At 48.8% G+C, this 16,749-nt stretch overlaps 1 non-coding gene across 1 annotated transcript; it reads right to left on the reverse strand.

The window, feature by feature from the left end:
- Positions 1-791: 791 nt before the first annotated feature.
- LOC112935053 (U6 spliceosomal RNA) lies at positions 792-898 on the reverse strand. The gene has a single exon (XR_003238101.2). It is a non-coding gene; the product is annotated as a U6 spliceosomal RNA (small nuclear RNA).
- Between the last annotated feature and the right edge of the window lie 15,851 nt (positions 899-16,749).

The following is a 16,749-nucleotide window of genomic DNA, read 5'->3' on the forward strand; positions in this document are numbered from 1 at the left end:
CAGCGGCAAGGGAGCTGCCAGAGAAGGGGCATGAGCGGACTTTCTTTTTTTTTTTAATAAATTTATTTTTCATTGGTGTTCAATTTGCCAACATACAGAATAACACCCAGTGCTCATCCCGTCAAGGGCCCCCCTCAGTGCCTGTCACCCAGTCACCCCCAACCCCCGCCCTCAGCCCCTTCTACGACCCCTAGTTCGTTCCCCAGAGTCAGAGTTAGGAGTCTTCATGTTCTGTCTCCCTTTCTGATATTTCCTACCCATTTATTCTCCCTTCCCCTCTATTCCCTTTCACTATTATTTATATTCCCCAAATGAATGAGAACATATAATGTTTGTCCTTCTCCGACTGACTTACTTCACTCAGCATAATACCCTCCAGTTCCATCCACGTCGAAGCAAATGGTGGGTATTTGTCATTTCTAATGGCTGAGGAATATCCCATTGTATACAGAGACCACATCTTCTTTATGAGCGAACTTCCTTTGTTGAGAGTAACACTCTTTTTTTTTTATTTTTTTAATTAATTTTTATTGGTGTTCAATTTACCAATATACAGAAAAACACTCAGTGCTCATCCCGTCAAGTGTCCACCTCAGTGCCCGTCACCCATTCCCCTCCAACACCCGCCCTCCTCCCCTTCCACCACCCCTAGTTCGTTTCCCCGAGTTAGGAGTCTTTATGTTCTGTCTCCCTTCCTGATATTTCCCAACATTTCTTTTCCCTTCCTTTATATTCCCTTTCACTATTATTTATATTCCCCAAATGAATGAGAACATACACTGTTTGTCCTTAAAAATATGGAACGCTTCACGAATTTGCGTGTCATCCTTGCGCAGGGGCCATGCTAATCTTCTCTGTATCGTTCCAATTTTAGTATATGTGCTGCCGAAGCGAGCACGAGAGTAACACTCTTGATCTTGATTTGGCTGGTATTTATATCGATGTACACATTTGTCAAAACTCATCAACATGTACATTTCCTATCTAGGTGTTCTTTGTAAATGACGAGCCGTTAGATTTAATTTACAAAAAGGAAAAAAAATGTTGCTAAGAAATGGTAAGGAAACTATTGACAGACCTTAAAAAGTCTGGAAAATCTAATATTGGCAGTTATCCTACCAAACTGATTAGTTTACTGAAGTCTTCGGCTGGGAGGAAATTGTTGTTAAATTATGGTCAAATGTCCACAAGGAAGTTCAGGAAGATAGTGATCCCTGTCCTTGAGCTTGAACTAAGACACTGCCACAAAGGTGCAGGGATATTTGGGCTGAGAGCGAAGCCTGTCCCCGTACTTACAGGTGAAATCTTTACACTCTCAGTCCACGAAGCTCAAGCAATTGACGAGTCTGAGCTGTGAGGCTGAGCCTTCTCACTCCTCGTTATGGTGTCCTTTGGGGGCTTATTTTCTCTTAGGGTCTCAGCCATAGGTATCCTGAGGCTACCCGCTACGTAGGCTCTACACATACCCCAGCAGGGATGATGGAATGGATTGCTTAGGTCTGCGACAGAGATGAAGGAATTATCAATTACTGTTGCAAGAAAAATAAAGAAGAATGTCAGATACGTTGACTGTGTGTATACTGTATGTTTAGTATTTTAGCGACGTTCTAGTTTAATCTTCAAAACATCCCTAGGAGAGGAGTATCCAACTTTTGATACGACATTTGAAATAAAACACTCATTCTTAATAAATCCCTGCGGCACAGCGGGGATTCAGAGAAGTCACGTCGCTTGTAAGTAGCAGAGCTCAGATTCAGGCTCAGATCTTTGGGCGTCCAGGCCGATGCCCTGACCGGGACATCAGATCCCCTTCCAGTTAGGGGTTTCTTCTCAAGGGGAAAAAAGCTGAGGTCTAGAGGAGGAGGGTGGCTTGCACCAGCTCATGTAAAACACTGCTCTAAGTTGCTGAGCTGGAGTATCATCACCCCCCTTACTGACCTTAGGCCGGGGCTCTTTCCGCCAGAGCCTCACCAGCACCTGGGGATTGAGGTACAAGGGCGGCATTTAGTCCTTCTGGGGTCTGGCACGTTTTTCTTGTCTGTCCCGTAGCTCCGTGGCGCCTTGCTGGTGCAGCCTCTCCGGGATCAGGCCCGCCTTTGCGGATCAGTTAGCCTTAGGAGCTTTTCCAAAACCAAAAGACATCGTAGAAGCAAAGGCTAAAACACACTAATTTCATATTTCTTCTCTTGAAAATGAAACAGATAGATGTCAGTAGTGAGAAGAAACATTCAAAAATTAGAGATTTGTCAGGGAGTTGGGTGCTTCCTTCAGGGCAACGTGTAAATATGGACTTAGAAGCTAGTTTTTTGTTTTTTTTGTTTTTCTAAAAGAATTGGAAATTGATTCAGCCCTCAACATATTTTTACTGACTCTGGTCCAGCCTAGAGGAGAGAGTCAAATTTAGTGTTCTCTGTCACTTGAAGTTTTTGTGAAGATTACATTAGATAATGCAGGTCAAGCATTAGATCATTGCATGTGTTTAATAAATCCTCAATAAATATTATTAATAATGGTGATTAGAAGGATATGATTGTCATATAGTGGCCTCCTTTTATTTATTTATTTTTTTAAAGATTTTATTTATTTGCAAGAGAGAGAGAGAGACAGAGCACCAGGGAGCTCGTGCAGGGGGAGGGGCAGAGGCAGAGGGAGAAGCAGGCTCCCCCCTGAGCGGGGAGCCCAATGTGGGACTCGATCCCAGGACCCTGGGACCATGACCCGAGCCAAAGGCAGATGCTTCACTGACTGAGCCACCCAGACATCCCAAGGTCTTCTTAAAGAAGTTAAGGAGAGTCTTGAAGAATTAAAAACTGGAAAAGGAAATCAAGGAGGTGGAAGTAGAGGTTTTGAACATGAAAATATGTTGGTCTTTTTAAAGCTATTTTTTTCTGTGGGTGATTTTAAATGAATCGCCTTCCTCTGAATCCTGGCATTTCATGTAAGGAGTAGTGAGGAGGAACAGGGGCTTTGGAAGGGAGTAGAAGAAACAGTTATGGGAGGAGCTACCTGTAGGACACTGTATTTAAGACGTGAACGAGGAAGGAATTTTGGTTAATGTTTGAGCCATTTGAAACTTTCCTTTGGTCTGTAAGGAGAGGAAGATAATTTAATGGAAAGAGGGTGCATAGGAAACACGAACAACTTGCTCTCTGTAGTCTGAGCTAGATTCCTACTCGGCGCCCATCCCTAGATTTCGGTTTCCTAATTGGTAGGATTCTACAATATTTATGAATAAAGGATGAGGGACAGGGAAAACGGGTAAAAAGGATTCAGAGGCACAAACCTCCAGTTATAAGTCACAGGGATTAAAAGTATAGCATAGGGAATATAGTCAACAATATGGAATTAGCTTTGGTAACCGGCTGTAACCATACTCACCGTAGTGCGCGTGTCGTAGGGTAGAGACTTGATGAATATCTATGCTGCGCACCTGAAATTAATATTATATGTCAACGACACTTCAGGGTAAAAGAAGAAAATAAACCTTTGTGCTCTAAAACTAAAATGACCATATGGAAACTTCTGACTATGATAGGATGTTCAAGGTATTTATGAAACTATAGCATATAACACATTTTACCGCAAACAAAGCTCCCCTTAGCCTTATTTTGAACGATAGAATGCTTACCTGGGTGATCCAGTTTAGATGTCGAAATTTTTGATAACAAAAACAAGGGAAGTCTCTCTAGTTCAGATATCAACGTAAAGCAATATTTGAAGAATTTTAATCAAGACTTTAAATAGAATAGGAAAAAGAATAGCTGTCACTATCCTATAATATAGGATTATGGCATATAATATTAATGCCCATCTGCATATAGGATTAACACTATAATGTTTTCATTTTAATTAGCTTAAAAATGTTTCCTACTCTCCCTTGGGACTTCTTCTTTGGTCTGTAAAGTATTTGTAGGAGTGTGGTTTAATTTCAAAATGTTTGTAGTTATTGTGGGCATCTTTCTATTATTAATTTCTAATAAGTTTATTATGATTAGAGAATATTACTTGCATGATGTCTATTATTTTATTTTTGAATACCTATTATTTTAAATGTGGTTTTTTACAAGATTTTATTTATTTATACATGAGAGACACAGAGAGAGAGGCAGAGACACAGGCAGAGGGAGAAGCAGGCTCCCTGCGGGGAGCCCAACATGGGACTTGATCCCCGGACCCCGGGGTCAGGTTCTGAGCCAAAGGCGGCGCTAAACCGCTGAGCCACCCAGGCTGCCCTTTAAATGTGTTTTATGACCAAGAATGTGGGAAATTTTGGTGAACGTTCCATGTACTTCTGAAAAGATGGAGTAGGAGTTGCCGTTGCGGGGTCATAGACGGGGCTTCTCTGTGTGACTCTCTCCCCATCAGAGGGATTAGACGCTTAACACCAGGAAGGGAAACGCTATCTCTGTGTGGCAGTGGAGTGAAGGTGGTGGACGGGCATGTCCTTGGCAGTCGTCTACATGGCAACAAACTGGCACCCCTCATATATATAAATATATAGTTATATAAATATAACTATTTATATATAAATTTATATAATATATAGTATAATTTATATTATATATAAATATCTTCCACGTGAGAGTCTTCCTCATGGCAACAAACTGGCACCTCTCATATATAAAATATATGTTTGTGTGTATATATATATATATATATACACACACATATAAATAATTTATACACATATAAATAATGTATATTTATTTGAATAATTATATTTATATATAAATATTTTTATATAAATTTATATATAATATAATTTATATTATATATAAATTTATGTATATAAATATCTTCCACATGGCAGTCTTCCACATGGCAACAAACTGGCACCCCTCATATATAAAATATATGTGTGTGTATATATATATAAATAATGTATATTTATTTAAATAAATATAAATATATTTATATATAAATATTTATATATAATAATTTATATTTGTACTAAAATATATAATATTTATTATATTTATTGTATTTGTATATTATATTATATTTAAATATTTATAATATTTATTATATTATATTATATTATATATTATAATATATATATAAATATCTTCCGCATGGCAGTCTTCCACATGGCAACAAACTGGCACCCCTCATATATAAAATATATGTGTGTGTATATATATATAAATAATGTATATTTATTTAAATAAATATAAATATATTCATATATAAATATTTATATATAATAATTTATATTTGTACTAAAATATATAATATTTATTATATTTATTATATTTATTGTATTTGTATATTATATTATATTTAAATATTTATAATATTTATAATATTATATTATATTATATTATATTATATTATATATTATAATATATATATAAATATCTTCCACATGGCAGTCTTCCTCATGGGAACAAACTGGCACCTCTCATATATAAAATATATGAGTGTGTATATATATATATACACACACACATATAAATAATGTATTTTTATTTAAATAAATATAAATATATAAATAATATAAATATAAATATAAATATAAATATAAATATAAATATATATAGTGCTTTTCTAAAGAAGAGCTCTGTCGGTTAAAAGCACATCACCTACCTCACCCCCCTAAGAGCTAGGCCGCTGGACTTGACATTATTTTCTGTTACTATACGTACGGAAGACGATTTGAACTCCTATAATCCAAAAAGAATTTGAAACAAATCCTTCAGCAGTCAGGCCCCAATTTAAATGTGAGCCAATCCCCTGCCCTCCTCTGCATCCCTGGAGCAAATCCTAATTTCCCGCAAGACAACAGTCGAGACGGCCCCGATGCCCATCTGCCCACTCCTCTCCCCGACCTCGCGCCCTGTGCCTCCCACTCTCCGCCGGGGCCAGGCGTGCTCACCTCCTGCTCTTCCTAAACGGGCCCGACCTCCCCCCCTTTACACCTTCTGCTCTGACTCCCCCCACCGCCACCCAGCACAGACACCCCCACGGCTGGCCTTTGGGCCTCTGCGCCCGTGTCCTGCTCGCCGTGAGCCTTGCTTGGACTGGTCTCTTGATGAGCTCCTTTCTCTGAGCCATCGCGTCCTCGATAACCTGCCAACCAGGTGTACGACTTGCTTATTTGCTCGGTTCACGTTTGTCCTCCACGTGCCCGTCTCTTACCAGAACATGATGTCCACGAGGCGGAAATCTATGTCACCCACTGCTGTGTCCCAAGGGTGCAGAAGGGCACCTGCCCGCTAGGAACCACCCGGTGACTCTTTGTTGGGATGAGCTGAGGTCCCCGCCCGGGGTCCTTTCCAAGGACCCATCAGAGGTAATGGGAACCACCATAACCCGCGTGCAATAACGCGGTGGCTGTCACGTTTCTGCACACACCGTCCAAGGGGGTCAGAAAGCGCAGGGCTTTGCTGCTTGGGCCGGTGCCTGGAGTGCGGGCCGGGCCGAGCCCCGGCAGGGTCCTGGCAGCGCTCTCGTTCCCGGGGACCCTGGGATGCTCCTGTCCACGCAGGGGGCCTGGAATTAGCGGCTCCGTCTGCCTGCCGTGTCCTGGGCGTGATCATGTAGTTCGTTGGGAACGCTTCGCCTGTTTTCATTCTTCGTACATATAAATATTTAGCTACATCTCCTATCATTTTCTGCCTCCCTTTCCCTCTGCTTGTGCCATTTACAATCTCCTGAGCTATTTTTACTTCCGAATTGCAATGTCTTTCCTCGGAATCAACACGAGGGAGATTGGAGCCAAGGAATTCGCTTCTGCCAATGCCTCCAGAGCATCCCTGAAGAGGGCTTATCGGGGCCCCCAAACGCACTTCCAGATGGCGGGGGGCGGGGGGGCAAGAGCAATTCCAGGGGCTTTTCCAAATCGACACGTTCGAAATATTGACACAATCTTTAAAATCGATAAGTACAGGATCTTTGAGGAGGTGCCCGAAGGAAAATGGGAAAACAATGGGAAACAAATGGGAAAACAAATAAGCAGCGTTTATAGGATTTAGCACGGCCTCGGGGCGGGGGCACACCTGCAGCAGGTCCCCGACAGGACTTCAGGAGCGGGCACCTGCCGAGGCCTGGTCCCGGATGACGGAAGCCCCTGCAGTCCCGGCGGCGTGTGCTGCTCCTTGGTGGGTGCAGCGCTCTGCCCCCGGGGACTCGGGGGACCCCAGGCACAGCCTAGTGTGGCGGCCGGGCCCGCATCCGCTTTCACCTCCTTCTTCCTTCTGGAACTGGGGGGCAACATGAGGACGAGCTTTCCTTATTTTTCATTCTGTTGCACTCTGAGCCTCCAGGGCAGTGCAGCCTTGCTGCCCCTTGACTTCAGATCCCCCCTGCACCCCCTTCCCCACCTGCACCCTGGGGTGCTGAGACCTCGGGCCAGGGCCAGGGTTGGCCCCAAGGACAGGGCGGCGCAACCTCGGTGGGTCACTGGGTGCTGCAGGTGCGCACCTGCTGACTCCCATGCCCGGGCTGGCCACGTGGGGCCGCGCCCCACCCCATGGGGGACAGATAGGCTCCCCGCCCCGTGGGTGCAGGTGAGTGGACTGGCCTCAAGTGTGGGTGGGAAGAAATAGCTGTGGGTCCCCTCTGGGACCAGAAGATTCCTCCTGGAGCAGCCCCAGACTCCACGAGCTTCTGCTGGATGTGAGGTGCACGCGGCCTCCAGGGGGGCAGGGGGATCCCATAGGTGGCAGGAGCAGGTGCCACTGGCTCCCGCGGTGGGGGCCCTGGCATCTGGCCTTGGGGCTCGGGGGGGCTAGGTCCCCATGTCTCCCGGACCGTGGGCAGGAGTGCGTGGAGGGCCGCGGTGGGCATCGGCGTGGGGGCCGTGAGGGCCATGGGGGCCGTGGGGGGGTGCGGGTGGAGCAGGCAGGGGCTCCCGGAGGGGACGGAGCAGTGCACGGGGAGAGGTGTCTCCGGGACCCAGCCTTCCAGGTGCCTGGCCTACCCTGTGCTCTGCGCCACAGCTGTGTTCGGGGGACGTGCCCTTGGTGCACTGTGACGGGAATCCCTTTCCCAAAACACTGGTTTCTCCCACAACCTGGAGCCTAGGCAAGCTGTTTCCCTAAGGGGACCGCGTGGGGACTGGCGCTCACAGACTGCATCGCTGTCCGCCTCCGAGTGGCCTGGGGGGCCCGGGCGGGGGCAACGAGCAGTGGGTACCCCAGGCCTGTACCATCCTGCAGGGTGGACCCCGCAGCTGAGGTCGCCGAGGTCATCCGTCTCTGAGCGAGTGTCCAAGTGCCCGTGTGCCCAGCGCGTCTACCCTGTGGCTCCTGCCCCCGGGCCTTCAGGAGCCGCAGGAGCTCGCCGCAGAGGAGGCCGCCCCGGAGCCCCGTGTCGCTGGGCCGGTGCTGGGGGTGGTGCTGAGCAGGGCACGGGGGTCTGCTCCGCCCTCATGCCCTGGGGATGGGAGCAGCGTCGCGGTGGGCAGTGCGGTGGCACCGGGAAGGCAGCCCGGGAAGGAAGGCCCTGGGCGAGGGGGCCGCCCTGGAGGCCTGGGCAGTCCGGGGGGCACAGGGTGGCCATGCGGGCGGCCAGGCCAGGCGGGGGGCCAGGCCGCGGTGGGTGGCAGGTGGACGAGGGCGCAGGGGACGCGGCCCGGCCGGGAGAGGCGCCCTGCTGCCCCGCGATGCTCAGGCCGCCGGCTCGGCCAGCAGCACCACTCACCTCTGCTCTTCTGTCTGCCCCCACCCTGCTCACCCCACAACCAGGGGTGCCCCCGATACATGCTGGTGCCCGCGGGATGCCCCTGGGGTCGGGGTGGCGGCCAGACCAGCACAGCCGTGCAGCCGGGACGGGACCTGGGGACCGAGGTGGGGGCAGCAGGTGGGCAAGGGGCAGACTAGCTCTAGGAGGGGGCAGCCCGGGGACTGTGACCCGTGGGAGCTGCGGGGGCTCGGCCTCCCCACAGCCCGGGCGGGGTGAGACATGGACACAACCCTCAGAGGCAACACCCCTCAGACAACAACCTTGCAGGAGAGAAGCCTTTGGGGTTTTCCTTGAGCACCCCAAGACTGTTCTAGAGTGTGGGGCACACTCCCCCGAGGGCTGCGGGCCAACCCATGACCCGGACTCCCCTCTGCAGCGTGGGGCACAGTCACCCGAGGGCCACGGGCCACCCCATGACCTGGACTCCCCCGAGGGCCGCGGGCCAGCCCCAGGCTCCGCCGCCGGTCAGCTCTGCCTCATGCTGATGGACGGCCTGGCCCAGGGTTTCGCCTGGTACCCAGAGCCCCGGGACCCACGGGACCCAGTCCTGCTGCCTGAGCGCGGCCCTGGGCAGTGGCCAGTAGGGTGGCAGGGGTCGCCCTCCCGCGCAGGGACGAGGTGGCCTCGCAGATCAAGCGGCAGCCTCCGGTGTCTGTGTCTTGAGGTTTGTTTGCAGCCGAGCAGTGAGGCCCGAGGAAAGGGCCTGAGGTGAGCTTGGGAGGAACGTGGGGCCCTGGACAGTGGGGTGAGCCGCGTCTTCCTGGCTCTGTGCCCGGGTCTCTTGTGCCCCGGGCCCCGTGTCCTCCGTGCGTGGGGAGCACGGCTGCCTCCCAGCTGCCTCCGTGGGTGACATGTGGCGATCAACGGGCTTCTCTTTCGCAAATCCTCAGGAGCTAAGGACGCGTTGGGGCGAGATGTCAGCCGAGGTGACCCCCCACCGCAAGGAAGACAAAGTTGGCTCCGAGGCCAAGTCTACATCCGATGGAAAACCCGACACTCCGGGATTTCTTCACATTCTGAGAAACTGGACGCTTGTCCGGATCACTTCTGGCTCCGGTGTCTGGCGTCTCTGTCCTGCATCTGCTCCTCCGTCGGCCTTCCCGTGGGCCTTCCCGTGGGCCTTCCCGTGGGCCTTCCCGTGGGCCTTCCCGTGGGCCTTCCCGTGGGCCTTCCCGTGGACTCAGACGTCAAAAGCAGCCTCCACGCCTTAGGCGCTTCGACAGGGACGCACTGGAACCTTACAGGAGATTTGGGGGAGCAACTAGGAGTTGTCGGAACTCTAACCTACCTGATAGTTATGATTTAAATACCAGATTCAAGAGATCTTATAAAAAATAGTGAAAGGGAATGAAGGGGAAAGGAGAAGAAATGTGTGGGAAATATCAGAAAGGGAGACAGAACACGAGAGACTCCTAACTCTGGGAAAGGAACTAGGGGTGGTGGAAGGGGAGGTGGGTGGGGGTGGGGGTGACTGGGTGATGGGCACTGAGGGGGGCACTTGATGGGATGGGCACTGGGTGTTATTCTGTATGTCGGCAAATTGAACACCAATAAAAAAATAAATTAAAAAAATAAAAATAAAAATATAAATAAATAAATAAATAAATAAATAAATAAATAAATAAATAAATAAATAAAACCAGATTCAAGAGATCTTAACAATCCCTTTGCCCATTCCTGCCAATTTGTTCTCCATGACCCCACCCCCTCCTTTCTATTATTTCCCCCACAACTAAATTCTTGTTTCTTGGGATTTTTTTTTTTTTTTTTTTAATTTTCCACTCACTCTCTTCCTTGTCATCTTGTCAGAATATCGAGGAGAAGCTTCCAGGCACATGGAAGGGTCAAATTCTACGTCAGGTATTCCTTGCACATCTAGGGACTCCTCTTTCAGACTTCTTCGGTTATATCAGCCCTAAAATATTGTTTGCAAAAAGTTGCATATGTCTATACCTTCCTTTTTTTTTATTTTTTAAAATTTATTTATTTATTATTTATTTATTTTACATCTATTCCTTCTTGAGAAGAGAAGGTGTGGCTTCTGTAGGCTTCTCAAATGATCTTCTGGTCCAAAGAATTTAAATACTGTGGTTGGGCAGCCTTTTTAAATTTTTTTTAAGATTTTTTTTAAAATATTTTATTTATTTATTCATAAGAAACAGAGAGAGAGAGAGGCAGAGACACAGGCAGAGGGAGAAGCAGGCTCCATGCAGGGAGCTCAATGTGGGACTTGATCCCAGGACCTCGGGGTCACGCCCTGGGCCAAAGGCAGACGCCAAACCGCTGAGCCACCCAGGGATCCCCTGGACAGTCTTTTATTTTTTAAAACTGTGTCCCTAAAAAATATGGTAAATAAATAAACAATCAAACAAGCGTGTTCCTTAATGGCAAGAAATCACTACAGAGTCATATTTAATAGAAATTGAGAAAAAAAAAAATTGAGGCAAAGAGTCCTGTAACGTATACGGGAAGAAAGCCTCACTCAAGGTAACGTAAGGCTGACACACAATTATTTGTGTTAATAAAGAAGGTAAAATAAAGCACGAATTCAGTAAACTAGAAATAAATGTTGTTCCGTCAAGTGATTCACCTTAGGATTTATTTATTTGTTTGTTTATTTATTTATTTATTTTTAGGATTTTTTTTTTTAAGTAATTATTTTCTTTGTGCAGGAAACATTCATTTGTGCATTGCCTTCATCGTCCTGGGCTACTTTACAAAGCGCTACAGACTAGGTGACTTATAAACAACAGAAATGCATTTCTTACAGCTCTGGAGGCGGGAAATGCAAGGTGCTGGCGGTTCGGTGTCCGGTGGGCGCCCTCCTCCTGGCTCCTGGACCCCGGGCATGGTTTTGCTGTGTCCTCTGGGGGAGGGAGGGCTGAGCTGCTCTAGGGGCCTCTGTTACAACGGTGCTGACTGCATTTCTGAAAGCTCCTCCGCTATGGCCTAATCACCTCCCAAAGCCCCCTTCCCAACACCATCACGCTGGGGCTTGGGTTTCGACATACGACTTTGGGGGAGAACACAGACATTCAGTGTTTCGCGTGGGTCAGTAAGTGATTGAGGAGTTTGAAAAGAAGGTAGAGCGGGGAAGGCAGACACACTGACATTGACAGTTGTAGCGTCAGGTACTAGGTACTCACTTGTTTACAATCTGGCAGATAGGAGCCTCGGTGTCCACCGACAGATGATGGATAAAGAAGCTGTGGTCTATGTGCACATGGGATATTCCTCAGCCATTAGAAACGACAAATACCCACCATGTGCTTCGACGTGGATGGACCTGGAGGGTCTTATGCTGAGTGAAGTAAGTCAATCGGAGAAGGACAAACATTATATGGTCTCATTCATTTGGGGAATATAAAAAATAGTGAAAGGGAATAAAGGGGAAAGGAGAAAAAATGAGTGGGAAATATCAGAAAGGGAGACAGATCATGAAAGACTCCTAACTCTGGGAAACGAACTAGGGTGGTGGAAGGGGAGGTGGGCGGGGGGTGGGGGTGACTGGGTGACGGGCACTGAGTGGGGCACGTGACGGGATGAGCACTGGGTGTTATTCTGTATGTTGGCAAATTGAACACCAATAAAAAATAAATTTACAAAAAAAAAAAAGAAAGAAAGAAAGAAAGAAAGGACCGTTACACGCACAGAACTGCACATTTAGACATGAGCTACTATGGCCTTGGCAAGCTGCCGCACGTCTCCGGGCCGGGCCACCCGTTTGCAGAGCGACAAAGCACAAGAGACGCTGCGGTGCTGCTGGTGACGATATAAGGTGAGGATGAAGGTCACCGGGAGCAAAGCTTTCCCATGAGGCAGGACTTTAATCGGCTCGGAGCAGCGGCCGGGCCGCAGGTGCCGTTGGCCCGGGGCGGGGAGCTGGGAGCCCGGCCCTTCAGCAGTGCCAGTGCCCCCGCGGCTGCTCACGTCCCGGCCGAGCCGTCCTGTCGGGCCCAGGCTTCCTCATGTGGACACGAGCCCTCTGGGCTCGGGGTTTTGTCTGCGCCCAGCCTGGTGCCCGGCCCTGGGGACAGTGGGCTAGCAGCCAGGAGCCCCGGGTGGCCCGCGGCAGCTGGGCGAGGGTCGCACACGCTCCTCCAGGAAGGGGGTGTCCTCTCACCAGCTGGCGGGCGGTTCTCTGCCCCCTCGACAGGGCCAGCGGCGGTCTCACGGCTCGCGGTACAGACCACCACGTCCGGGTCCTCGCGCTCAGCGCCCCGAGCACTGCTGCTCGCTGGGCCCTGCATCAAGCAGGCGAGCACAGTGACGTGTCCCCTTTGGGTCCGAGCGTGCTCACTACTCAGGGATGACACCTGCACGCGGTGCCGGGGCTGGGCTGCTCCGAGGCCAGCGGGACTGGCTCCTGCGGCAACGGCCACCGAACGACGAATGTTTTCTCGGCGCTGGACAGTGAGGCTTCCTGTGATTTAGGGACTTTATAGGGGCAGAGACTGGGAAAGGGAGGCACGGGACCCCGGGGACACGGCTTCCGCCCTCAATATGCCTGTTGAGAATCTAGGAACGTGGTGTACCCATGGGAGGTGTACGTGGGGGACAGAGATGTCGAAGGACTCAAAAGACAACCTGCCAGTCTCCTCTAACCACCTGCTACGCCGAGCGGAGGCTGCCGCCAAGTGCTCTTGTGGACGCCCTGGGCAGACAAAGGCAGAGGGAGAAGCAGGCTCCACGCAGGGAGCCCAATGTGGGACTCGATCCGGGACTCCAGGATCGTGCCCCAGGCCAAAGGCAGGCGCCAAACAGCTGAGCCCCCCAGGGATCCCCAAGAATTACCGTTATTAATCATCATCACTAAAATATGTGCCCCCATCTACTGCTCGACACAGGCGGGTTCAATGAAGAGGGAGAAAACGTGCTCTCATGAGTTCATAAGACTTGAGAACATCAGGGAAGCCGGGAGAGTACGGTTCACGCAGACCGCCGGGCGTTAGTCGCTGACCAAGGGCAGGAGGCATGGCAGGCCTCGAATTTCTGTCCTTTTCTCCGTAGTGGGAGGAAGGAGGTGCACAGACTCCGCGGGGTCTCCCCAAGCAGATCACAGATGCAGAGGAGAGGGATGAACGGCTAAGATGCTTCGGGGCTGTGGGATCCCAGGGGGCGATCTCAGGTTGGTCTAGACACTCTGACGTGTTCTTAACGCTGAGATTCTTGGGCCGCACCACATAGGACCCGTAGCCAAGAGGGTTAGAGATAGCAAAGGGCTTTGACCTGGGCTCCCCCTATGTCTTCTCTTTGCACAAGCCTTACTGGCAGCTCGATGGTGAGCGAGTCCTTGTATTTACCCTCCGGCAGAGGCCTAGCCTAGGTAGTCAGCGCCAAAATAGTGGGCAGCTGCGGATTCAGTCGTAGGAGGCCTCCTGCTCTGTCTGACCGCACAGGACTGCTTTCCCCGTGGAGGGAACACAGCATAAGTCACGCTCGCGGGAACATTGGTGTGGATGGAGAACGAGGGAAAACAGGGCATGCCACGGAGCCTTTTTTCTGGGGACGGTCATGGGTGACCAGGAAGAGAATTCATGGTTCCTTAAGTCGGCGTCAATATTAGAGTCGGTTGTAGATAAGAGCGTGCACTCCGCTGGGGGAAAACAGGAAAGGGAAGTATTAGGATGTGAGTTTGCAGAATGTCCAGGAGTCAAGAGAGTCAGATACTGAGCCCCGGGGCTCAGCCTGCTTCCTCAGGTGCTGTGGCCCACAACTGGGGTGTCCGAGATTGGAGGCTGGAGGCACCGCCGTCACCATCCATGAAGACTTGGACTCCTCGAACGTTCTGCTTTCCTAAAGCTCAGTGCCCCAGACACACGGCTTTCTTGGGTTTTGCTTAAAAACCCAACTCATCCAAATTCTGACTCAAGGGGATCTTACTGGTAGACTCTAGATCGCATTTCCCATCTTCGTCCTTAGGGAAGACCAGACTTACAAACTGAAGAATACTAGACTAGAAGAGGGTTTTCTTATTTTTTTCTTTTTTTAATTTATTTTATTTATTTTATTTTATTATTTTTTTTTTAGAAGAGGGTTTTCAAAGACGCTGGCTAAGTTCAAAGGAAAGCACTGCCTTAGCATAATAGGTCAGTAGAGTCAGCGGAGTCGTGTGGGACAAACTGCGTTTTAGGAAATCATTAATTCAGATGTTTTATTTAAAAAAATAAAAATAAAAATAAAAAAATTAAAATAAAATAAAATAAAATAAAATAAAATAAAATAAAATAAAATAAAATAAAATAAAATAAAATAAAAAATACTGCCAGTGAGTTGTTAGGGGTGAAGGACTTACCAGTATGCTTCGCATGGGGACCGTAAGTTAAAAAATTAGTAATATAAACTCAAAATTTTTTATGCTATTCATGATCATTCTTTCAAAATAAAAGTTTAGGGGATCCCTGGGTGGCTCAGCGGTTTAGCGCCACCCTCAGCCCAGGGCGTCATCCTGGAGACCCGGGATCGAGTCCTGCATCAGGCTCCCCGCATGGAGCCTGCTTCTCCCTCCTCCTCTCTCTCTCTTTCTCTCTCTCTGTGTCTCTCATGAATAAATAAAATCTTTAAAAATAATAATAATGAAATAAAGGTTCAGTTGCTGCTGCCCTCAAAAAAAATAAAAAAATAAACCATCAGTATAGTGAAGAGGAAATGAAAGTCTATCTGAATCTTGAGCAAAACAAACATGGTTTAATCTGAGAATTGGGGCCACTTTGAGCTGGGTGGCAGCGTGGCCTGAAGCAAGGGCTGTAAAGTCAGAGGGCTCTGGGGTGTGGGTCCTGCCCCGGCCGTTAGTGGTCGGCCCGCTTAGCTGGTTTCCTGCCCTCCTCCTCCTCCTCATCCATGCCCGGGTGGGCGGTGAGCGTCTGCAGTGCTGTGGGGCGCCCCACCGAGGAGCACACCCCAAGCGCCTGGAGGAGGCTTCTCAGGGGGCCCTGTCAGCCCTGGTATCCAGCACCCGCACGTCTGAGTTAGTACCAGGGTGGTTCCCCTCACTGTGAACATCCAACATGCTGGTTTTTGCCCCCCCCCTTCCTTTCTGCCCTCCATCTCCAAGGGCAGCAATAAACCATGTATGGGAGCCCAACTAGGCACGCCCCACTCTGGTCTTGCCAATCCCACCAGTAATAGAACAGCAATCGCTGGAGAAACTACAAGGGAAACCGAATGAGGAGACAAGGCCGAGCTCCGGCCGGTCTCAATCACTGTCACGAAATTGACTCTTCTGTCCAACGTCTGAATTTAATGCATCTCCCCCCCCCCCCCCCCCGGGATCTGTCCCTCCTTGTTGCGTCCCGTCGCGTCTGTAGTTGGCCTGTCACCATCGAGGCTGCACTCTTCATCAGAAGGACGGACTCGTGTTCCTCGCCCAGCATCCCCTCTCCGTGCGGCTTGCTTCCCGCCCCGTGCTCTGGGCTTCTGACATCCAGGTCTGGGTCTTTTCATTTTCTCTGGCTCAGCACCCAGGGAAGCACCGTGTTGTGTTTTGGCACCCGAAGAACTGATTTCCGTCGATGAGCAAGGAGACAATTTTTCAAAAGCTAAACAAGATGAGTGTAGGCTTTGCCCGAAGGATGAAAACATACTCTGAAGTGAATTATTTCCCCCTTTTTATGAGTACAATTAGGAAAGTTAATGATGGGTAATTTCCAGCATGCATATGCTTTCACTTTGCTGATTTATAAGTAGGCATGAACATAATTAGGTGTGCATATGCATACTCACAGTTTAATGGGCCCTACATTCCTGGTAATTAGGAGGCCCAGCATGTTGTTGATGTGCCATTTTTCAGGCTAAGGTATAGAAAGCTTCTCAGATTGACGATCCCCAGGAAATTACACGGAAATGCAAGGTATATAGTTCTAGGGGAAATAATGGCATCTTAGGATACGTTCACCATCTGTTTTTCTTCTTAAATAGGTTCAATAGATTTAGAAAACGTCTCTCTCAAGTAGGGGTTCCTTATTTGAAGTTGCAAGGTTCTCTGTATTTAGAAATTAACAGATTTTATAGTATTTTACACCTATAGGTACATAGGAGAGCGTTAGGTGTAGATGAGGTTTTATA

This window comes from Vulpes vulpes, chromosome 11, assembly GCF_048418805.1.
Source record: "Vulpes vulpes isolate BD-2025 chromosome 11, VulVul3, whole genome shotgun sequence".
In the NCBI taxonomy this organism is placed as follows: domain Eukaryota; kingdom Metazoa; phylum Chordata; class Mammalia; order Carnivora; family Canidae; genus Vulpes; species Vulpes vulpes.